The sequence below is a fragment of the Anolis carolinensis genome, chromosome 1 (assembly GCF_035594765.1).
Source record: "Anolis carolinensis isolate JA03-04 chromosome 1, rAnoCar3.1.pri, whole genome shotgun sequence".
In the NCBI taxonomy this organism is placed as follows: Eukaryota; Metazoa; Chordata; class Lepidosauria; order Squamata; family Dactyloidae; genus Anolis; species Anolis carolinensis.
This window is the reverse complement of record NC_085841.1, coordinates 326953673-326978806: the sequence shown is the minus strand read 5'-3', so window position 1 is coordinate 326978806 and position 25134 is coordinate 326953673. Positions and strand designations below refer to the sequence as shown.

Genomic DNA, 25134 nt, shown 5'->3' with positions numbered 1-25134 from the left:
GGAAAAAAAGAAAAGGAAGGAAAACTGCCATTTCTAGATGTTCTGGTCATCCGCAAACCCAATCAACAATTGGGCCACACAGTTTACAGAAAACCTACACACACAGATAGATACCTTCATTAAAAACTCCAACCATCACCCAAGTCAAAAAAGAAGCACAATCAAAGCCCTGACAGACCGCGCACAAAGAATCTGCAAACCTCACCTCCTCCAAGGTGAACTAAACCACCTAAACTGGGCTCTACAGGCCAATGGATACTCCACCATGGACATCAGAAGAGCTGTGAGGCCAAGAACAAACCCTGAGAATAAAGACAAAGATCCACCCAGAGAAAAGGTGTTCTTACCATACATCAAGGGAACCACCGATCACATAGGGAAGTTGATGAAGGAACACAACATCTACAGACCCACTACGAAAATCCAACAAATGCTACATTCAGCTCAGCGAAGGACAAGAGGGATCCTCTCACCTCTGCAGGAGTCTACCGTATACCATGCAGCTGTGGACAAGTCTACATAAGGACCACCAAATGCAGCATTGCCCATACACAAATCAAGGAACACGAAAGGCACTGCAGACTAACTCAACCAGAGAAATCAACCATAGTAGAGCACTTGATGAACCAACCAGGACACAGTATATTATTTGAGAACACAGAAATGCTCCACCACTCCAACAACTATCATGTCAGACTACACAGAGAAGCCATTGAAATCCACAAGCAGAAAGGAAGAAACCATGAAAATGAACAAAATCTGACTGCCAGTATTAAAAAACTCAAAAATCAGAACAGTAAATAAGAAGCAACACTCTGAAAACAAAGGAGTTCCAGACATGAATCAATCAGGGGCAGCTAATGACTCTGAACAAAGGGTGCCCCCAGGCAGGAAGAAGCCAGGAGATGAAGCTATTCAATGCTAATTAAGGTTGAGTAACCACAACATTCACACTGGCCTCCAACTGACAAGAGTTCTTCTCTCATCCTGGACTTTCCACAGATATATAAACCTTCCTTGCTTAGTTTCTCCATACTTCACAACCTCTAAGGATGCCTGCCACAGATGTGGGTGAGACATCAGGAGAGAATACTTCTGGAATATGGCCATACAGCCTGGAAAACATACAACAACCCTGTGATCCGGCCATGAAAGCCTTCGACAAGACATGATGGCCATGTATAAATATGTGAGGGGAAGTCATAGGGAGGAGGGAGCAAGCTTGTTTTCTGCTGCCCTGCAGACTAAGACATGGAACAATGGCTTTATATTACAGGAAAGGATATTCCACCTGAAAATTAGGAAGAACTTCCTCACTATGAGAGCTGTTCAGCAATGGAACTCTCTGACCCGGAGTGTGGTGGAGGCTCCTTCTTTAGAGGCTTTGAAGCAGAGGCTGGATGGCCATCTGTCAGGGTACCTTGGATGCAAGTTGCCTGCTTCTTGGCAGGGGGTTGGACTGCATGGCCCGTGAGGTCTCTTCCAACTCTATGATTCTACTCAAATGTATTAATTCACCATACAGGCACATTTCTTATTAAAGTTCAGTTATGGATAGGATGTAGCTGGGCCGTGCTGGGGCTAGTAACCAGCTGCAATAAATCACTACTGACGGAAAGGTCATGAGTTTGAAGCCTGGGTCGGGTTAAGCCCCGGCCATTAAATAGCCCCGCTTGCCATTTCCCTAAGCAGCCAGAAAGACAGTTGCATCTGTCAACTAGGAAATTTAGGTAAGCTTTATGCAGGAGGCTAATTTAACTAATTTACAACACCATAAAACTGCCAGCAGCATGCGGAAAGGAATGAGGAAGTACAGTACTCATGTCACTAGTGGAGGGTGAAGCAACAGTTCCCCTGTGGCCGGAATCGAGCATGCCCTCATGAAGCTGGAAATGTTAAATTGCCTGTGTGTGTGTCTATACTGTATGTTGTTTGTCTCATGACATTGAATGTTTGCCATATATATATTTGTGCATTGCAATCTGCCCTGAACCCCATTCAGGGTGAGAAGGGCGGAATATAAATGCTGTAAATAAATAAATAGCTTCTCTCTGTGTTGAGTTCATTCAAGGGTATCATTCTTAATCAACAGTCCATAGTCTTTAAGTATAGTTGTACTCACTAAATTCCATAAGTCATACTTCTCTACTGAAGTCCAAACAGCAACATGCATCCACCTCCACTGAGGTCTGATGCAGACTGAACAAAATGGAGTCCTGAGTCTGAACATGCTTAGTACAATCACATGCCTATAGCTCCTCCCACACCAAAGAGGTACTGTCAAACTGGCAAATCAACATACACATAGAATACGGATTAGCAAATATATGCATTAACAAACAAATAGTAAAAAGCTTGGGAGGTTGCTATTTCTAACAGGATCCAAAATTGGAGTATATAGCAGTGCAGAAAGGGCCCTAGTCAAGCAATAGCACTTACCTCCGCTTAGCCATGAGGAAACAGGAAGGGTCAGCAGAAGAGGTCTGTCCCTTCAAAAAATACAGTACAAACCCATTCTTCGTTTTTTTAAAAAAGAAAGCAGAAATTGTGATGAGGCGGGAGATATACTTTGTATGTATGTCTAATTTGGTTTTTTATATATATTTTTTCGGTGCTTATAGAATGACCTCTGTTTTTTTGACACAGAGTATCCTCCTACTCCAGGGAGGTGAGATTTAGTGTATTGAAGCTATCTGAAAGGCAGTCCCGAGATGAGACCAAGGAAGGAGGCCCGGTCTTTAGATTTTAGACCCGGATTGATGTACATGGGATTGAGATGGCACAGTGCATCTGCCCCCCTGTATGTTTTGGTCGAAGTTTGAGGGATTCGCTTCACTTTTCTAAAGCGATGCAGTGAAAACAGTGAAGAGTGACTCCTGGGAGGCTAGTGCGGTTTTGTTATGATTTACTCTGCCGTAGACTGAGCTGCAGGCGAGGACAAAAAGCTCAAGCCCTCTCTCCCCCGCCTCAAAGGAATTCTCGTCTTTCAAAAGCCATAAAACTCTACTTTGCTTTTCATCTTCCACTACTGTCGTCTTCAGCTAGTAACATTCTCCTTTTTGGAAAAAAAAAGATGCATTTCAATATACATAATGCATTGATTTCGATCCCAGCAAATGAACATGTGCACAACATTTAGGCAAACCTAAATGCGCACAGGTTTGGGATCACAATGGAAAGACTATGCGTGTGAAATACTTTCAGCAACAGAGGGCTCACCCTTTACACAACTGAAGGCAAAGCAGGGCTGTTTGTCAATGGCAGACTTCTCACTGATCCGTGTAAATAAATCCTGTAGGAAGCAATCGGAGACAAAGGCCATATTACACTGCCATATAATCCACTTTGAACCTGCGTTATATGGTCAGTGTAGGCTCAAAAACTGCATTGAACTGCATTATATGAGTCCGCACTGATGAAATCATGCTGTTTCAAAATGTATTATGTATTCCAAAGAATGAATTGTCGTATGATCCAGTTTGAAACTGCATTATATGGTCAGTGTAGGCTCGAAAACCGCATTGAACTGCATTATATGAATCTACACTAGTTCATGCAGTTTCAGAATACCTTATATATTCCAAAGAAAGAATTATCCACTATTTTTCAACCATTCTATGACTATAAAACTATTCTCTTCTTACAAAAATAGCAACATGAGAATGCCATATTCAGAGGTAGCCCTGTTGGCCATGCAGCAAAATATAACAACATCCACAAAGGAGCAATATTTTTATTGGCCCACTTCAGTGCACAAAATACACCATGCAAGCTATTTATTTACAGTATTTATATTCTGCCCTTCTCACCCCGAAGGGGACTCAGGGCGGATCACAATATACACATAATTGGCAAACATTCAATGCCATATACACATAGAACAGAGACAGACATAGAGGCAATTTAAACTTCTCCAGCTTCCAGCTTCCTGAGGGTATGCTCGATTCCAGCCACAGGGGGAGCAGCTGCTTCATCATCCACTGCAGCGGCAACTTCCTCATTCCATACACTTGTTGGAAGATTTTTTAAAGTGTCGTAAACTTCATTGGCATCTTCATCAAACAAAGGTGTTTAAAATGATAAAAGTGCTTTCCTGCATGACGGGGTTGGACTTTATGGCCTTTGTGGTCTCTTCCAACTCTATTATTCTATTACAGAGCCCAACAACAACAACTAGTCTTGGTTTTTAGGTTTGTTCCCGGGGTTATTAGGATGCTGATTCAGAAAACTATATTGTATGGACTGCAACAGCTCTAGTTTGTTGGATATGGTTATCATGGCTTTCTATGGGTGAGCACATGACTGATAGATGCCACATGTTCTGTATATCAGAAACTAGAGCTGATAAGGAACAGCTGGTGCTATTATTTGGAATCAGCAGGTAAAGTTTACCCAGAAATAGGGCTAACATTTGAAGAGCCAAAATATGTGTTAGCTAATATTTTTTTAATAGTGAAGATGTTGGAATCACAGGCCCTCAATTTGTCTTAGATGGCTTCCGTTGATGGTTAAGATGCTCAAAAGCAGTGTGTTCCAACCTTTGGTCCTCCAGGAGTTTGGGACTTCAACTCCCAGAAGCCCCAAATTCCAGGAGGACCAAAAGCTGGCAGCCGCAGATCGAGAGGGATTTCAAAGGCCACTCCCCTTCTTGGCGTTGTGAGGGGCAAGGGCAATAAAACACAGATAACAAAACATGGCAATCCAGTTCATTTTCCTTTCCCCGGAGCACTCTTTTCCCCCAGTCAGTGTTCAAGGCGTGCCCACATGTATGCCTAGTGAGTGTTGCCAAAAGCCAAAGCTGTTTATCTTCCTCTCCTGCGGCAGCATAAAGCAAGCAGCTAACATTTACGGGTCGTTGCCAGGCTCTTTCAAAAAGTTCCTCTTCGGCGAGCTTGTTCCTAGCATTTACAGAGACCTCCCTTGCTGAAAACGCTGTGCAGCCATTTCCATTTTTGCCACCTGAGTATATTTAATCGGGCATTAAGCTGCACTGTCTTCAACGGAGATGGCGCCTGGTTTGTGTTTTGTTGTTGTGGGTCCCGTTTTCCTCTCTTAATCAAGACCCAAAATTAAAATGGTACTTGTGTAATGTATGGGCGCCTTCGAGTTGCCTGCCAACTTCTAAGGATCTATGGATTTCGTAGGATTTGTGTTGTCGAAGGCTTTCATGGCCGGAATTACTGTGTTGTTGTGCGTTTCCGGCTGTATGACCGTGTTCCAGAAGCATTCTATCCTGACTTTTTGCCTGCATCTATGGTAGGCATCCTCAGAGGTTGTGGGGGGGGGGGGGTATATTGGAAATTAGGCAAGGGAGGTTTATATATCTGTGGAAGACCCAGGGTGGGAGAAAGAACTCTGTTGGAGGAAAGTGTGAATGTTGCAATTAATCACCTTGACCGCAACTTCAAGACTTGGCTGATTCCCGCCTGGGGGAGTCCTTTGTTGGGAAGTGTTAGCTGCCCCTGATTGTTTCTTGTCTGGAATTCCCCTGTTTTCAGAGTGATATTCTTTATTTACTGTCCTGATTTTAGAGTTTTTTTAAATACTGGTAGCCAGTTTTTGTTCATTTTCATGGTTTCTTCCTTTCTGTTGAAATTGTCCACATGCTTGCGGATTCCAGTGGCTTCTCTGCATAGTCTGACATGGTGGTTGTTAGAGTGGTTTCCATGTTCTCAAATCATATTCTGCGTCCAGGTTGGTTCATCAAGTGCTCTGTTATGGCTGACCTCTCTGGCTGAGTTAGTCTGCAGGGCCTTTCGTGTTCCTTGATTCGTGTTTGGGCACTGCTGCGTCTGGGGGTCTCTATGTAGACTTGTCCACAGCTGCATGGGATACGGTAGACTCCTGCGGAGGTGAAAGAATCCCTCTTGTTCTATGCTTTTCTTAGGCAAGGAATACTCAGAGATGGTTTTGATAGTTGTTTTATCTGAAATACAGCTTGCATCAACGTTCTCTTCCTTGGCTGCCCCCCATCCAAATACTAACCAGAGCTGACTTTGCTTAGCTCCCAAGATCAGATAAGATCTAGTGCTTTTTAGGGTATCCAGGCCCCTATAGCTTAACTATTATCAAAGAGGTGGCTCTAGGTTTTATTTTGCTTCTAACTTGCTGATGATACATTCAGTTTAAAAACCCTTGTGTTATTTCTTGATGTCGCTTTTCTTTGGGTTTTAAAAAAGCGTTTTAGAGGGCATTTGTATTTTACATATTCATTTTGTTATAACCACCCCCGCCCAATAATCACCCTACACCCCCCCCCCACCCACCCAAAATATCTCGCTGTTATATTGTGCCCTTAAGATTTTTGACTTACTATCAACACTTATATAAGAAAAAATAAGATCAAAGTTTGTTCAGAAGGGGTTGCCTTTGCCTTTCTGGACGGGTGAGAGACCATCCCTTCCCCAAGGTTACCCAGTGGGTTTCCATGCCCAAGTTCGGATTCAAACCCACATCTTCAGGTAGAATTAGTGCGGTTTGACTCCACTTCAATTGCAGTGGCTGAATATACTTTGAACTGCATCATATGGTCAGTGCAGACGCAAATGGTACAGTTCAAACTGCATTATATGGATCTACATTATATGGCAGCCCCAGAGGAAGACTGGGAGCTAAGAAGCAATTACCTCGGTGCATCATGGGAGAAACTGGAAGGGAGAGAGGGAAAGAGAAAGGGGATTGGAGGGAGAATTGAAGAAGAAAAGAAACTAGCTGGAAACGGCCTGTTGGGGTGGGATGACCTCGGAGGAGAAGGAGGAGGGACAAGCAGATCTTCCTCTATTACTAGATCTCCGATTAGTCAGAGGTCGGAGGGGATAAAGGGCTCCAGATGATTTGACAACATCTGCAACAAAATGATTCCTTCTGCCGCAGGTGCTGCTGGTGCTGAAACGAAAAAAGGCTTAGGAGAACACAAAGCGGATGTTTGTCATCGAAAGAATTGTGACTCTCTTTCTTCCTAGTACTTACTCAAAGTTCTATTACAACGCATGCATTTAACATGTGAGGCGAAAGGTCTCAGAACATAATGTGAAGGCACCACGACTGAACGTGGAGAAACAGGACAAGATATCGATTGGTCCGTGTTCAATGGAAAAAAAGCCCAGAGACCGGCATGAATGTCCTTGAGTTTCTTAGGGGCGGGGGGGGGGGGGGAGAGAGAGAAAGGGGAAATGAGGTGAGAGATATGATAAAGACTGAAGGAAAGGACTAGAGTCTCTCAAGACCTCTGACGGAGCTCCTGCAACAAAAGTCTTTTGAAAATCCCATCACTTCCCCCTAAGTCAGTGGTTCTCAACCTGTGTGTCCCCAAGTGTTTTGGCCTACAACTCCCAGAAGTCCCAGCCAGTTTACCAGCTGTTAGGATTTCTGGGAGTTGAAGGCCAAAACATCTGGTGACCCACAGGTTGAAAAACTGCCCTAAGTAGTCCTAGGGTGCATCTACACTACAGACGTAATGCAGTTTGACACTACTTGAAAGACAAGTGCTCAATTCTATTGAATCCTAGGATTTGTAATTTGGTGAGGCACCAGCACTTTGTGGCAGAGAAGGCTAAAAATCTTGTAAAACTACAAGTCCCAGGATTCTCTTTCATTGCGCCTTAGGTATCAAACTGCATAAAATCTACAGTGTGGATGCACCCTCTATTCTGGGGGGAATTCAACACTCTCTAAAGCAGTGGTTCTCAACCAGTGGGTCCCCAGGTGTTTTGGCCTACAACTCCCAGAAATCCCAGCCAGTTTACCAGCTGTTAGGATTTATGGGACTTGAAGGCCAAAACATCTGAGGGCCCACAGGTTGAGAACCACTGCTCTAAAGAACCAGGTACCCAGTTTAGTGGTGGCTTCAATAATCTAGCTTTGTGGCTAGAAGACCCAATAGTCCTCTGTGGCTCTGAGTAGTGGATGGCACTAGATGCCACCAGAGATTGCTTTGCCAATCTGGCCAAAGATGATCCAAAGTCAATGTGTTGTTGAAGGCTTTCGTGGCCGGAATCACTGAGTTGCTGTGAGTTTTCCTGGCTGTATGACCATGTTCCAGAAGCTTTTTTCCCTGATGTTTCGCCTACATCTAAGGCAGGCATCCTCAAAGGTAATGAGGTATGCTGGAAATTAGTCAAGTGGGATTTATATATCTGTGGAATGTTCAGGGTGGGAGAAAGAACTTTTGTCTGTTTGAGGCAGGTGTGAATTTTTCAATTGGCCACCTTAATTAGCATTGAATAGCCTTTCAGCTAATCAATGCTAATCAAGGTGGCCAATTAGACATGGTTTCTTCCCTTAGTCCTAGGGTATATCTACACTGCAGATGTAATGCAGTTTGACACCACTTGAACTAATAACAGCAGTTATGTGTTTACTGCTGTGTCCAGGATACGGCTCTAAGAACATAGGGCTGCCAGTAACTGAACAATTTGTCCACATTAAATATACATATTTAGTTATGGCAGTGACTTGTTCGTTTTGATCTTTAAAACTCAGTCCTTAATAGTTTTGGATCCTGAGGGTACACCTGTTCTGTAGAATTAATGCAGTTTGATATCATTGTAGTTTTACAAAGTCTTTAGCCTTCTCTGTCAATGACTGCTGGGGACTAACTAAATTACAACTTTTGGGATTCCATAGCATTGACCCATAGCTGTTAAAGTGGTGTCAAACTGCATTAATTCTACGGTGTAGAGGGACCTGGAGTCATCTCTTATATATGATTCCTGAGACCATCTTGGAATGGGCCCTACTCTTATGTCCTCACTAAATGGGGTCCAGAGGTAGCTCACCCAGAAAGTAGCACTGGTGATTGCACTGAGTTTGAGCCACCCCATGATTAGTGAATATCTCTATATTTTCTGAGGCTTTTAAACTTCATTTGAGATATCTTCATGTTTTTCAATGTACATTGATTTTATGAATGATGCAGCAAGCTACCAGAGAACACATCAGGGCACCTGAAAATAATACTGTATTTTTAAAATAAAAAAGAGTCAAAGGCACAAAGAAACAGTTAAACTGGCATCCTTGAGTATGTAGTCCAATACTAAATTGATTCAATGTGGTTGTGGATTTATGAGTGCAGTTAGAGTTATTTATTCAATATACTGTCCAACTAGTAAGTGGCCTGGCATGGTTTACAAAGAAAAAACACAAAGCAATGAGGATAATAGTCAAACTAAATAAAGTATCTGATTTCTGTAACAAGACCTTATAATGTTCATCCAGTTCCTCCTTTTCTGGGGGGTTTTCAGCATGTGAGTTATGACTGTACATGAATTTTTAAAAATACATAGCAAAATCTCTTTGGCGTCCAGCTAGGAAAAGGACAATTAAATTTTTTCACAAAAAAGAATAAAATTGTTTACAAACAATATTTCTGACTTGTCCTTCATCCTGAGAAGAACATCAAGGCAACAACCAATTTCAAACTTGAAATCTGTAGTTCTAGAATATTTTCTCAAGTGTAAGTAGTATTCAACAGGACTGATTTCTGAACATTTATGTATAAGGCTGTACTTTGTTTTAAAAAAAAAAAATATATAGGACAACACAGTTAAGAAACAGGAAATAAAACTATAAGAGAATGGGATGCACTGAAACTCACTGAAAAGTCATGTGTGATGGAAAAGAAGCAGTATCAACAGGAAGTCACCACATGTCAATCCAAACTTCAGTTAATATGATATTTTACAGAAAGGGATTGGGCATTTCTTTGTTTTTATTTGCTAGCACAGCTTCCCAATGCTTTCTAGTGAGGTAATCAGTTTCACAAGACCAAGACATGCAACCCTCCATCTTGAGCTACAAAATTCCAAAAAGGAAAGAGGGGGTCTGAATCCCTCAATCAGCCAGGGCCAGATGCAGCCCTCCAAAGTCATTTACCTGGTCCTGCTCTAATCATTAGACTTAGGGTTGCCCTGAAATGACTTGAAGGCACATAATAACAACAACCTTAATTAACTTGCCTATCTCATCAACCAAAAGCAGGTCCACACTTCCCAATGGGATGCTGGTAACCTTATGTGAGTTAAAATTGTTCTTCATTTTAAACATTGTATTGTGCTTTCATGGTTTTTGCACTACAAATAAGATATGTGCAGTATGCATAGGGATTCATTCATTTTTATCAAACTATAGTCCATCCACTTCCTCCAACAGACGCCTGCCCCAAATGATCATGGAAAAGTAGACCAAGACTCGGAAATGGTTAGTCTCTCTGCCATGGTAGAGATGAGTCCAGGAGCCAACCTGGTGCAGTGTTCCAAGAGCTGGACTAGAAATATAGAGATGAAAAGAGTTTTTCCTCCTTTCTCGCCATCCTCTAACCCACCCACTGCCCAATATCTAGTGAAGCTGATTGGTGAAGGACTCTGTACCAAAGAAAGTGCAGCTAGTTCTTCACAGAGTACATAGTTATAATCCCAAACTCACAGCCAGAAGGGTGGTAATGGCAACCAAGTTTGCTAGCTGTCAAAGTAGGTGGATTCAATCAAAAGACAAGGCAGATGTTATTGGACCGAAACTCCTAGCATATCTCACCTCTGATTAGGGATGCTGCCACTTGCAGTCCAACATTTGGAGGACTCATGATTCCCATCAGTGGAATCCAAGAAGGTGAGGCTACAGCCACCCAATCAGCTTGTTTTTGAATAAATGATTGATTGATTGATATCCTATGCTTTGCATAATATAGAGAGAAAGTTGGTTATAAGATGAGTACATCTATAGCCACAAAAATTGTAATATTCAATTGCAAATATGATTTGTATTGCTGAAAATCTCTCCGGTAAAAAATACATCAGGTAAATACTGTCTGTCAAGGCTGCCCTCTCTCACCTCTACTTTTTATATTAGCAGTGGAAGTTTTAGCAAGACAGTTTAGAACTAGTGACAATACAGAAAGCATAACAATAAAAAAGAAACTTACAAAATGAGACTATTTGCAGACGACATAATGATATTGAATCTTAATCCTTCAAATATTATACCAAAGGTTCTAGAAATAATTAAGGACATTTGGAAAAGTCACAGACTTATTTATAAACAGAGACAAGACAACAATTATGACATATAACATGAGCAAGAAGAATCCAGAAACTTTGTCACAAGAGGTAAAAATCAAAACAGTAAAGAAAAGAAAATATTTGGGAATTTATCTGACAGATAAGAACTTGTACTTATTTAAAACAATTATGAAAAATGTGGAAAGAGATACAAAAAGATTTACAAAGATGGAGCAAACTAGAGTTGTCTTGATTGGAAAGAATATTGACAATCAAAATGAGCATACTACCTAAAGTGTTGTATTTATTACAAACGTTGCCAATTGTGTCTAAAGAATCACTTTTTAAAGCTTGGAATAAAGAATTGACAAAATTAATTTGGAAAAATTAAAAAAAACCCTAGACTTAAAATGAAAAATTTGCAAGACTCAAGAAAAAGAGAGAAAATGGCATGACCTAATTTGGGTCTATATTTTGATGCAGCAGCCAGGATTGGGATAAAAGAATTGATTTTATATATATATACTAGCTTGGGGACCCTGCGGTGCCCACGTCATTTGAGAAAGGCACTGTTTGTCTTTGAATGTTAGGTATTCTCAGTTTAGAGTGAGTGAACTACAATTCCCAGAATCGTGGTCAATCCTTCCCAAACCTGCCAGTATTCAAAGTTGGCCATTTTGGTTCTGTGTACCAAGTGTGGTCCAGATCTGTCATTGGCTTGGGTTCAGTGCTCTTTGGATGCGGGAGAACTACAACTCCCAGATTCAAGGCCCATTCCCACAAACCCTTGCAGTATGTTCAGTTGCTCATGAGGCTTCTCTATGCAAAGTTTGGTCCCAGTCCATTGTCAGTGGGGATCACTGTTTCTCTGGATGCAGGTGAACTATAACTCCCTTTCCCCCAAACTTGTCCAATATGTTCTGTTGGTTATGGGGGCTCTGTGTGCGAAGATTGGTCCTGGTCCATCATCAGTGGGGTTCGAAGTGCTCATTCATTGCAGGTAAACTATAAATCCCAGTACCTACTATTCCCAAATGTCCAGGCCAATTCCCCTCAAAACCCACCAGTATTCAAATCTGGGCATATCGGGTATGCATGGCAAGTTTGGTCCAGACCCATCATTGTTTGGGTTCATAGTGTTCTGGGTATAGGTGAACTACAACTCCTCTAAATTCTCCAGTAGGAGTCACAGTGCTCTGACTTGATGCAGGGTGAACTACAACTTCCACCATGTGGAGTCAGTCCCCCAAACTCCTCCAGTAAGTTTAGTTGGTGCACAGTTCTGGTGTGTTTGTTATGCAGACAGATTTGAAATGGAAGGGCAGTAGGCGGGGTCATGCAAATTCCACACCAATGGAGAACCCTGGGATGCCTGCCTGTGGTGGAGGAAAATGCAAAATCTAGGATGAAATTGTCCCCAAACGAAAACATTCCTTGGGTGCTGGGCGATAGTGTTTGGGGAGGACATTGGCAGAGTTTGGGCTACATGTTCATGGCTGTAACCACAATGTCAGTGGAAGGGAGTGACTTGGTGGTTCCTCAGCACTGGGAACTGTAGCCTGTTTGTGGAGGCCAGAGGCTGTCTGTGTGAGCGGATAAGCTGTGCCACATAAAACATAAGGGTTTCCACTTTTATTATGGATATAGATATAGATATAGATATAGATATAGACATAGACATAGACATAGACATAGACATAGACATATATATATATATATATATATATATATATATATATATATATATATATAGAGAGAGAGAGAGAGAGAGAGAGAGAGAGAGAGAGAGAGATTGATATAAATATATAGGCCCAGAGGAGAAGATAAGAAAAAGATGGGGCAGTATAAGAAATAAGATCAACAAGAAAGACAAATGGAATAAAAAAGAAACAACCAATTACTTTTGTTTTTCCTAAGCAAATGATATTGTGAATGCAATTGCTATATATATATATATATATATATATATATATATATAGAGAGAGAGAGAGAGAGAGAGAGAGAGAGAGAGAGAGAGAGAGAGAGAGCGAGCAATACCCTCCCCTTCCTCATTCTTGGATATATATTAGACTTATGGATAGACCTCATTCTTGGATATATATTAGACTTACTAACAGAACTCCATAATCAACTTGTTATACTTTCCTTGGCTTTTCTCCCCACTCTTATGGCATAAAAGTGTGAAAATGAAATTTAAAAACATATGACCAATATTTTTTAAAAAGTAAATGTTGTCTGTCCTCCACATTTGTGGGTTTGACTCTTGTGGCTTTGATTATTTGAAGATTTGATTGAAATATTCTTTACCAGAAGGTGACCATAGAGTCATGCTAGAGGATCTAGAGCAGTGGTTCTCAACCTGTGAGTCTCCAGGTGTTTTGGCCTACAACTCCCAGAAATCCCAGCCAGTTTATCAGCTGTTGGGATTTCTGGGAGTTGAAGGCCAAAACCTCTGGGGACTCATGTGTTGAGAACCACTGATTTAGAGATTTCTAAAGAAAACACCTCTCTAGGTTCTGCAGTACAATTCAGGAAGTTGACCATAGGAATTGCACTTGAGACCTAGAGATTCCTAGAGAGAACATTTCAAAAGTGACCATAGAGTTCTGCTGGAGGACATAGACATTCATAGAAAGGTGTTCTTTCCACTTTCATGGTGGCCCTGTGCCCCTAATCACAGTGAATGTGAGGGACTGACCATAATGCATACCCTGCAGAAAGTGGAAATGAAGCACCTGCCCCATCAGCCAATCCATTGCCTGAATCCTCCCGGTTTTGGGAAGTGCCACTGTCTGGAAGGAACTACCAAGAATGCCCTGACAAACATGCCTTTCCAAAACATGCCAATGAAGGTGCCTAAAGAACTTAAACTGTCATGTGAGAAAACAAGGGTCTTGAGATGGCCCAGAAACATGTCCCCCCTCTTACTAATTCCTATAACTACTTATTTCTCCATATTTTAACACTCACAACTTACTTACATATGTCAGAAGGCCTGTGTTCACTTTCAATTTTCTTCAGCAAGATGTCTTCTAGATGTGGTCTCCTGCATGGAAACTGAAGTGTGCTATTCTGGCCATACCAGAAGGAAAGAGATGAAGGAAATGGGAACCAGTTGAGAGAACTAAGAAAATATTGTGATTACTACAGCAGTACATCAATTATATATTGATTAATTAGACACAACAGTGCACCCAATAGGCCAAAATCAAGCCAGCTACTTATTGGATAAAATCACACATACAAATTCAGTTGCTTTAATTGTCTACTTTATTTGGGACTTGCATTTGGATTAAGGCAAAAGTGTTCAGTGAAATTTAACTTATCATAGATTGTGTGTAGGAGTTTTCTGCACCAAACTATCTTCTTTATTCAGTAGACCTAGGTTACTATCAGTTCTCTAGGTAGGGCAAGGTATTGGTTCCTTGAAAACCTCCTGTAAGCCTCTTAGTACTTAAAAGGCTGTTGCTTAAGAACATTCTTGCTGTAGTGGGTTATTGGAATTTTTTTTAACTAACTCAGAAAGAGGAGGTTGTATTTCATTCTTTAAGAATCAACTTTCTACAAAGGTGTTATTTTTAGAATTATAAAAAAAGAAGTATCAGAAACAGAAAAGGGGGAAAATGGATCTAACTAGTAGCACCTTTAAGATTAAATGAGAGCCCTTCCACACAGCCCTATATCCCAGAATATCAAGGCAGAAAATCCCATATTATCTGAGTGTGGACTCAGATAATCCAGTTCAAACAGATATTGTGGGATTTTCTGCCTTGATATTCTGGGATATAGGGTTGTGTGGAAGGGCCCTGGACTATTTTAGTAGGAGTTCTCCTGGATTTCAATTCACCCGAATGTTTATGATGCCAGTAGCTTTAATCTACTTTTAATCGAAGTACTCCAAGAAATTTCAGTCTATTCCAGAAGTAAATTCCAATCTTCATTGGAGGCCCCTTCCACACAGCTGAATAAAATCCCACATTATCTGCTTTGAACTGGAATATATGGCAGTGTGAACTCAGATAATATCAGTTAAATCAGATATTATGGGATTTTCTACCTTGATATTCTGGGTTATGTGGCTGTGTGGAAGGGCCCTGAGCCCTTCCACACAGCAAGGCTGTGCCTTGATAGGACTTTGAGGCAGAGGCCCAGCCAATAGAATAGAGCAAGGCCGATATATGTCATGTTGAAGTCAGCCAAACAACATAACTCTGAACTCACCATAATAAGAGAGGAGGTTGATGACCACTATCCAAAGTCTAAAACTGTCTACACCACTGGCCAAGGAAACAGAGAAACGCCTTAATGCCTTCCCTTTCTGCTTACCTTGAGAAAGGCAAATCTCAAGCAGGAGAAGTGAAGGCAGAAGGCAGGTGTTTAGCCTCATTTTATTGCAAACAACCTACCGCTCATGAAAATTATCCTCAGCTCCTTCCCTCTGTGTAAGACGCAGCCCCAAACGTTTGACAATAGAATTCACAAACTGCAATTTACTCAGAACTCTCCAATTTCAGCCACTTAACTTCAGCAAATGCTTCTGAAATATATCTAACTTGGAATTCATTTGCCTACATTCAGTGGAAAACATATATCATAATATTCGAATATAACAGCCCATAAATATGGAATCTTATTCAAGTGTCTTCCCTTCAACTACTACACCAACCATTTTTATTAGTTTAGATATTTAATGTTTAAACCTAGTTCATCAATGTGAATTAACATTCTTTGTTGCTAGTCTGAAAACGTGGTTGCCTTTACCTTTGCAAAGAATGAGTCTCCCGGCGTGTTTGCTTTCACTAGAAGAAAAATCCTACTAAAGCTTATAGTTTAAAAGAATGGGGAGGGCCAGCCGTTCTCCTTTCTTTCAGCAGTTCTGGGCACAGGCTGCATGACACCTAGCAAAGCTTCATCCACTTTTCCCACCCTGGACCTTCCACCCTGGACCTTCTGATCAAAAACACTTTTTGTAGCTTCATAATAAAGTGACTTTCCTTCACCAGCTTTTTTGTAATATTTAGCCTGTCTGGTGAAGATACCTGGAAATCTCGGAGGGGGGGAGGTGCTCACAGTTTTGCGTTGATTTGGTGGGTCCTATAGCACTACGGTGTCACCAGATCTGGCTCTCAGAATGGATCAGGGATTGTAGCCCTGCTCTGTGTTAGTGCCATTAAAAGGGGCAGATGAAACAAGCTTATTTGGTCTCTGATGAAGAGTGAAATTAATTGAGTTGCTGTGAGTTTTCCAGGCTCTATGGCCATGTTCCAGAAGCATTCTCTCCTGACGTTTCGCCTGCATCTATGGCAGGTATCCTTAGAGGTTGTGAGGTATATCGGAAACTAATCAAGGGAGGTTTATATATCTGTGGAAGGTCCAGGGTGGGAGAAAGAACTCTTGTCTGGTGAAGGCAAGTGTGAACGTTTCAATTAATTGATTAGCATTGAATGGCCTTGCAGTTTCAAAATCTGGCTGCTTCCTACCTGGGGGAATCTTATGTTGGGAGGTGTTAGCTGGCCCTGATGTTTCTTGTCTGGAATTCCCCTGTTTTCTGAGTGGTGTTCTTTATACACTCTCCTGATTTTAGAGTTTTTTCAATACTGGAGGACAGATTTTGTTCATTTTCGTGGTTTTCGCCTTTCTGTTGAAATTGCCCACATGCCTGCGGATTTCAGTGGCTTCTCTGGGTTGTCTGACATGGTGGTTGTTCGAGTGGTCCAGCATTTCTGTGCTCTCAAATAATATGTTGTGTCCAGGTTGGTCCATCAAGTGCTCTGCTATGGCTGACTTCTCTGGTTGAGTTAATCTAACAACCATTATATCACAAAGAAGTCATTGAAATCTACAAGCATGTAGACAATTTCAACAGAAACGGGGAAACTATGAAAATTAACCAAATCTTGCAATAACTATTTAAAAACTCTAAAATCAGGACAGTAAATAAAGAACAACATTCAGAAAACGGGAATTCCAGACAAGAAACAATCAGGGCCAGCTAACACCTCCCAACAAAGAATTCCCCTAGGCAGGAAGCAGCCAGGCTTTGAAGCTGCCATTCCTAATCAATGTTAATCAAGGTGATTAATTGCAACATCCACACTTCTAAAAGATGAGAATTCTTTCTCCCACCTTGGACATTCCGCAGATATATAAACCCCACTTGCTTAGTTTTCAACAAGCATGCTCAACTTCTGAGCATGCCTGCCAAAGAAGCACGCGAAACGTCAGGAGAGAATGCTTCTGAAACATGGCCATACAGCCCGGAAAGCTCACAGCAACCCAGTAATTCCGGCCATGAAAGCCTTCGACAACGAAATTCACTGAGTTCACATTTTTCCGAGAGGATTTGGAGTCTAGCGTTGACCTGAAACCACCCCGTGGAGGAGCGAGAACCGCCTTGGGAAGACGCACTTGGAGGCTCCTTTGGTTTAAGGGCTGCCATTCATTAAGTCTGTGGGAGCCAAGTATCTAAGCGGGCGCTTAATTTCAGCAAGAGTTTCTCTAGTGTTCCTAATGAAGGACGCCATCTTAAGCTCTCTCCTTGGAAGCCGGTTTTATACCGAGATTTTCACGCAAAGCAGATCTCCAGACATCAAAGCGCTCACCTGAGGCCTGTTGGCTCAAGGCCGACATTATTTCCCCATTTTTGGGAAAATACACTGCCCGAAAATCTTGCACATTGATTCTGAAACGTTTTGAAAGGGACTAGATGCTAAGAATCGTTTTACACTAAGCTGAGGTTGGGCACTGCAATGGACACAAGTCTATTTAATGGACGCAGTTGAATGGAGATGGGAAACAAGTTTAGGAATTCCTCCTTCTCCTCAACCGCCCAATTCAGCCAAACCGCTCCAGTTCTGCAAAGATCTTGCAGATGTGTTTCTTCATGATCTCTTTCCACTTCGAAAGTGCTTGGAAGGAGAGGGGTTGTGGGGTGCATCGCCCTTCTCCCCTTCAGAGAACCCCTCTGGCTTTATATTTTTGGGGTGGGATTTTCCTCACCGTGGTTTTGCGCCCCATCCACAACTCCGCAAAGCAAATTGAAGTGGCCAGGAGGCAGGTTGGCCCCGTCCTCTTTGGTTTTGCCCGCGTTTGATTGACAAAGACACCCCCCTTTTTCCTCCACTCTTTGGCCTCCCCCCCCCACCACCACCACCTTTCTTCCTCCATCCTGGAGTGTGACCAACCGGATTGCGCGGGGTCAGAAGCTATTGGAGAGTCCTCCCCATGAAACTACTGGGAAGGGACTCAAAAGTACTCAACAGATGCAAAGTGGGGGGAGAGGGAAAAGAGATGGAAAGGGTGGAGAAATGGGCGACTCCCCTGAAGAGGAGAAAAGAGAAAGAATAATTAAAGCCGTTCAAACGCATTGTCTCCCCTCTTCTCTCTCCTACTCCTCCTCGCATTGCATTCACTCTCCTTGTTTTTAGCAGCTTCGCCCTCCTCTTTCTCTCCTCATAGTCCACTCAGGGCGAAGAATCTCAAGAGAATGTGCTGTCGAAGGCCTTCATGGCCGGAATCACTGGGTTGGTTTAAGTTTTCCGGGCTGTATAGCCGTGTTCCAAAAGCATTCTCTCCTGACGTTTCGCCTGCATCTATGGCAAGTATCCTCAGAGGTTGTGAAGTCCGTTGAAAACTAAGCAAGTGAAGTTTATATATCTGTGGAAGGTCCAGGGTGGAAGAAAGAACTCTTGTCCGTTGGAGGCAACTGTGCATGTTGCAATTAATCACCTTGATTAGCACTGAAAAAACTTTAAAATCAGCACAGTAAATAGAAAACAACACTCTGAAAAGAGGAGAATTCCAGACATGAAACCATCAGGACTAGCTAACACCTCCCAACAAAGGATTCCCCCAGGCAGAAATCAGTCAGGCTTTGAAGCTGCAAGGTTTTCCAGTGCTAATCAAAGTGATTAATTACAACATTCACACTTGCCTCCAACAGAAAAGAGTTCTTTCTCCCACTCTGGACCTTCCACACTCACTGACCTAGTTTCCAACAAACCTCACAACCTCAGAGAATGCCTGCCATAGATGTGGGCGAAACTTCAAGAGAGAATGCTTCTGGAACATGGCCATACAGCCCGGAAAACTCACAGCAACCCAATTCCGAGAGAATTGGAGATTGGCAGAGAAAACATTGAAAGGGAAAAAAAAGAAAGGGGGGTTGTAGTCAAGAAGGCCTTCGACACAGTATACACACGCCCATCAAAGTGAGGAAGAAGATGGCCAGTTTCAACAAGAAACTTTCTCTCCCCGGAAGAGTTTGTTCGAAATGTCACGGAGGAAGGCAGGTCCCCAATCCGGAGAGGAAGTGCTGTTGGAGGGTGAGGACCGTCCTGCGTGGGCCCCGCGCTTTGGGGCAACGAGATCCGGTTCCTGTTCGCTTGCCCTTGGTTCCAGGCTAAAAGGATAGACAGCAGAGCACTTTTAGATACTGTCGCTTCACTAGGCTTTTAAACTGCCCAATAGACCCACGGAATTGTAGGAGGATACTTTAAGCCTCCATTCGGAATGAATCCAGTCTTAAAGGCACCGGATCCTGTCTGATCTGGGAAGCTAAGCACGGTCAGCCCCCTGTGGGGTATTTGGATTTGAGACCAGTAGCTCATAGAAGGTGCTGTAGGTTGTATTTCAGAGGAAGGGGCTAGCCAAATACTCTCTTTAGTCGGTTGCTGTGATTTTTCTGGACTGTATGGCCATGTTCTAGAAGCATTGTCTCCTAACGTTTCGCCCACATCTGTGGCAGGCATCCCCAGAGGCTGTGAAGTATATTGGAAACTAGACAAGGGAGGATTTTATATCTGTGGAAGGTCCAGGGTGGGAGAAAGAACTCTTGTCTATTGAAGGCTAGCGTGAGTGTTGCAATTGATCATCTTGATTAGCATTGAAAAGCCTGCAACTTCAAGGCCTGCCTGGAGAAATCCTTTGTTGGGAGGTGTTAGCTGACCCCGATTGTTTCATGTCTGGATTTCCCCAGTTTTCTGAATGTTGTTCTTTATTTACTGTCCTGATTTTAGAGTTTTTAAATACTGGTAGCCAGATTTTGTTCATTTTCATGGTTTCCTCCTTTCTGTTGAAATTGTCCGCATGCTCGTGTATTTCAGTGGCTTCCCTGTGTAGTGTGACATGGTGGTTGTTAGAGGGGTCCAGGATTTATGTGTTCTCAAATAATATGCTATGTCCAGGTTGGTTCATCAAGTGTCTGCTATGGCTGACTAACTCAAACTCCGATTGAGTTAGTCTGCAGTGTCTTTCATGTTCCTTGATTCCTGTCTGGACAATGCTGCGTTTGGTGGTCCCTATGTAGAACAGGGGAATTCCAGAGATGAAACTGTTTTTTAACTGTTTTATTATTTTATTTTATTATGATATACTGGTAGTGATCCTGCCAGCTGTGTAAGCCGCCCTGAGTCCCCTGGGGAGAAGGGCGGGTAGAAATACCGGAAATAAATAAACAATCAGAGCCAGCTAACACCTCCCAACAAAGGATTCCCCTAGGCAAGAATCAGGCAGGCCTTGAAGCTGCAAGGCCATTCAGTGCTAATCAAGCTGCCCAATTGCAACATTCACACTTGCTTCCAACAGACAAGAGTTCTTTCTCCCAACCTGGACATTCCACAGATATATAAACCCCACTTGCCTAGTTTCCAACAGACCTTAGAAACCTCTGAGGATGCCTGCCATGGATGTGGGCGAAACGTCATGAGAGAATGCTTCTGGAACACGGCCATACAGCCCGGAAAACTCAGAGAAACCCAGTGATTCTGGCCGTGAAAGCTTTCGACAACACACTTTCCTTGACAAAGAAAACCCTTTATGAATCCCATGGAGGCACCATAGGCGACCTGAAGGCAGATACACACAGAAAGAGAGAGAGAGAGAGAGAGAGAGAGAGAGAGGGTGTCAATGCAATCGCTGAATAACCGAGGACTGACCAATGGAACCACCTGACGCTTGGGGATGCTGTGGACTGGACATCAGTGGGATTCCCCAGGCAAAATCTCGGCTCCTTAGAAAGAGGTCATTTCTGCCAAGGACATTCACTTCCCAGTAAACAGGATTGGGATTAGAGTAGAGGTAGGTTCCTAGCCTTCTCTATCTGTTTAAATCCAAGGCTTCTGTCTTAATTGGCCTGGGAATCGGGCTGTACCAGGCTGTATCAGGCAAATCCTACCCTTGAGATGCGATCTGCGCCCTTCTTAATTCTGTAGCAAAACTTCTCCTTTCTTTTCGATGCTTTACCTTGTATCTCTTAAACCCTGGAGTCAGCCCGTTGTCCTTCAGATACACGTGTTCAGCCCAACCTCAGCAGGGACAAGTGAGCGGGAGGGTATTGGTCATATTAGCAAGGACAACAAAATCAAAATAAGCGCAAACTTCAAAAGAAGAATACCTACCAGAGCTGGAGCACCCACTTTCGTTCCAAAATAACACTACAAAGGAAATTATTAGATTGGGAAATTCACCTCGGTTCTTAGAAGGTCCTGTCTCAAAATAGAAAAGAAATAAAGAGAAAGAAAACAAACGGTTTCAGCAACAGGGGCATGCTTTATTTTAAAACTGGAGCCACCTAATAACGTAAACCTGCCTAACTCAGCAATCTCTGGCTACTCTGTTTCCTCCTCAAATTGTTTTTGTTCTCAAATCTTAACCAGGAATCTCATTAAATATTAGTTGCCGCTAGGAACTGTTCCGGGCAATGATGCAAACGATAAACTATTTTATTTTCTCTTGGAAGATTTTTGAAGTCTTTTATAGGCAGGTAAGCATCTAAGAATCTTAAAAAGTAAAAGTTTAATTTGATGTTTGCACAAATTGGGTTGTTGCGAGTTTTCCGGGCTGGATAGCCCTGTTCCAGAAGAATTGCTTACAGTCAGGAAAACTCACAGCAACCCAGTGATTCCGGCCATGAAAACCTTCGACAACACATTTACTCAAATTAGATGGAAAGAGGGAATAGATATCAGTCCCTCGTGCTGAGGTTTCTCTCGATCTCCCTGAAAATATATCTCTAGCTTATCTTTTCGACATTAAAGAGTCGAAATGCGTCTTGTTCCAGCAATACTCCAAAGAGTTTAATAGAGATTTAAATTCGACTTGCAAGAGGGATCTTGCTGCAGTTCTTCCCACTCTGTATTTTGGCGTTCAATTCTTCGATCTTCCACAATCCCGTTTCGCTGTTGTTGCTTTTGCCTTTATTCTTTGATCTTCGACATTTTTAAAAAAAAACCCTCTAAGTCAAAACTCAACAATAACAGAACAGCTATGAAACCACGAACTTCTAACAACCTCCGAGTCGGGGAAATTGACATCTCATTTCCTAGACGATTAAATGATTTTATTAGTTGTTTGAGTTCTCTGAATTCATATTTTCAACAATGAGGCCAAGATTTCCTTTCGAAAGGCAGCATTTGGATCTAAAAAGAAGAGAAAACCGTTTCCAAAGGCCTTTGGTTTCCGAAGCTTTCAAGGGGCTTCTCTTTCGTCGATGAAATGGAAAGTCCCACCAAGTGGACACGAAAACGAAGGCGCTTTCCGACCCAAACGAGCTTCTAAGGGAGCAAATAAATGCTTTCCCACTTTCCCAGGAATCCACTGATCAGGCCTAGAAGTGATCCACATACACACATGCTCAATCTCATATCTCTGCGCCCGGATCTCTTATTTCATTCGGCTTCGTTGCAACGGCCTTTCCTTCCAAGCCAGAGCTGCACTGCGAGGGCAGGTTTCAAGCAGAGGAGGAGTGCAAGGCCTTGCCAAGAGAATGGAGGCTTTGGGTTTGCTTGGGAGTTTTTTGGGGGGCGGGAGAGAAAATACCCGGAGGTCTGGATGGAAAAGCTCCTCTTGCCGAGAGGGAAGGCGCCGCCCTGGCTCTTGAAGCGGGCCTCTACTTTCTCCCTCCAAGGGCTTGCTTGCTTGCCTTGCCCACTCTGGGAAGGGCGCCCTTAAGGAGCCACCGGCGCTGAGATGGAGCCAGCGGCGGCGACAAAACCACCCGGCCATTGAGGCGGCCCGCTTTAGAGCTACATCGTGCGTGACTCTCAGGCAGGAGCAGCCACAGGGCTCTGCGGTCCACGCGTGTGCGTTTGTTTGCGTGTTTCTTTGGCTTCCATTAAGGCCTAGAAAGACGGGGGGTGGGAGACTCCGCTTACATCGACCAGGGAGGATTTCATCGCAGCTCCAAAACGAATATGTAATGCTACATCACTGGACTACACGGAAAAGCCATTGAAATCCACAAGCATGTGGACAGTTTAAACAGAAAGGAGGAAACCATGAAAATGAACACAATCTTATAACAGTATTGAAAATAAAACTCTAAAATCAGGACAGTAAATAAATAACAACATTCAGAAAACGGGATTCCCAGATATGAAACAATCAGGGCCAGCTAACACCTCCCAAAAAAGGATTCTCCACAGGCAGGAATCAGGCAGGCTTTGAAGTTGCGAGGCTTTTCAATGCTAATTAAGGTTATTAATTGAAACATTCACACTTGCCTCGAACAGACAAGAGTTCTTTCTCCCACAGGCCCTTCCACAGATATATAAACCTCCCTTGCCTAGTCTCCAACAGATCTCCACAACCTCTGAGGATGCCTGCCATAGATGTAGGCGAAACGACAGGAGAGGATGCTTCTGGAACATGGCCATATGGCCCAGGAAAACCACAGCAGCCCAGTGATTCCAGCCATGAAAGCTTCGACAACACATCACCAGGTTAACTTCCCCACTTCTCAGTTGTCACCCTCCCCCACATTGTTACTTCGAATCGCTTTCTGAAATGCGGGGCCCACGCTCTTGGCCTAGTCGTGGTGGAAAAGGTGGCTGAGTCCTACTCCACACACCCACACTCTCTCGCATCTACTTTTCTCCACCTCCAAGGCAGGGGCGCGTCTTTTCGGGTCGCCCCCCCCCCCCCCCCCACTCCCCGCCTTGAAGCACATCTCTGAAATCTGAAAGCAAAGTAGACTCGGCTAGATCCTGGTTCGTTTCCAGGGTGCTAGGGAAACTGAAAAGATATCTTTTAGCCGTCGCTTGACTGGGCCCCCCTCCTGCGTCTCCTTTTGCCCCCAAATGGGTTGGCGAATCGGGACCGAAAAGGAGGAGGAGGAGGCAGAGGAGGAGGCCCCTCCGCCGCCTTCCTTCGTCACCTGGGCGCTCTTTTCCCTTTTCTCTGGACATCAACGCCTAGGCCGCAATGAGGCTGAGCGGGATATTAGGAAGTGAAAGGCCCCGTTCTTCGCCGGAGGGGTGGTGACCTCACGCCCTTTCTCCCCTCTCCGCCCCCCCCCCCCCCACATTTCCCCCGATTCAGCGGCGTTTCCAACTCATAAATAAAGCGTTCGAGGCTACTGTTGGAAGCCTCCGACGTGGCCCGGAGGAGAGAGAGGCGTAACTCTCGTTGGGAAACTCCCGAGCGAGCTCGTATTCGCTTTCAGTGTATTTATCCACCGGATAGAATGGCCCTTTCCTTACCCCCGCCTTTTCAAACAATAGTTATTATCATCATCATTATCATTATTTATTGCCTGGACTAAAACGATGGCGTGTTTGTGGCAAAAAGAGAGAAGCATTTCTGGGAGGGGGGATGCGTTTAGAGCCTGGGATAACATACGCTTCCGATAGGCTGGAGTTGCTGTGTGTTTTCCGGGCTCTATGGTCATGTTCCAGGAGCATTCTCTCCTGACGTTTCGCCCACATCTATGGCAATCATCCTCGGAGGTTGTTGAGGTATAATGGAAACTAGGCAAGGGAAGTTTATATATCTATGACATGTCCAGGCTGGGAGAAAGAACTCTTGTCTGCTGGAGAAAAGTGTGTATGTTGCAATGAATTACCTTGATTAGCATTGAAGGGCCTTGCAGCTTCAAGGCCTGGGTGATTCCTGAATGGGGGAATCTTTTGTTGGGAGGTGTTAGTTGGCCCTGGTTGTTTCATGTCTGGAATTCCCCTGTTTTCAGAGTGTTGTTCTTTATTTTCTGTCCTGATTTTAGATTTTTTAAAAAAATATTGGTAGCTAGATTGTGTTCATTTTCATGCTTTCCTCCTTTCTGTTGATACTGTACACATGCTTGTGGGTGTCAATGGTTTCTCTGCAGCCTATAGAATGCATGCGTATAGTAGGAGCCCTCTCAGCC

The 25134-nt window shown here is 43.3% G+C and overlaps 1 long non-coding RNA gene across 1 annotated transcript; it reads right to left on the bottom strand.

Moving 5' to 3' along the window:
- Positions 1 to 3717: 3717 nt before the first annotated feature.
- Positions 3718 to 23488, bottom strand: LOC134295508 (uncharacterized). The gene is made up of 3 exons (XR_010002109.1): positions 13976 to 23488; positions 10531 to 10664; positions 3718 to 5844 (listed from the first exon to the last, which is right to left on the bottom strand). It is a non-coding gene; the product is annotated as an uncharacterized LOC134295508 (long non-coding RNA).
- Positions 23489 to 25134: the final 1646 nt, after the last annotated feature.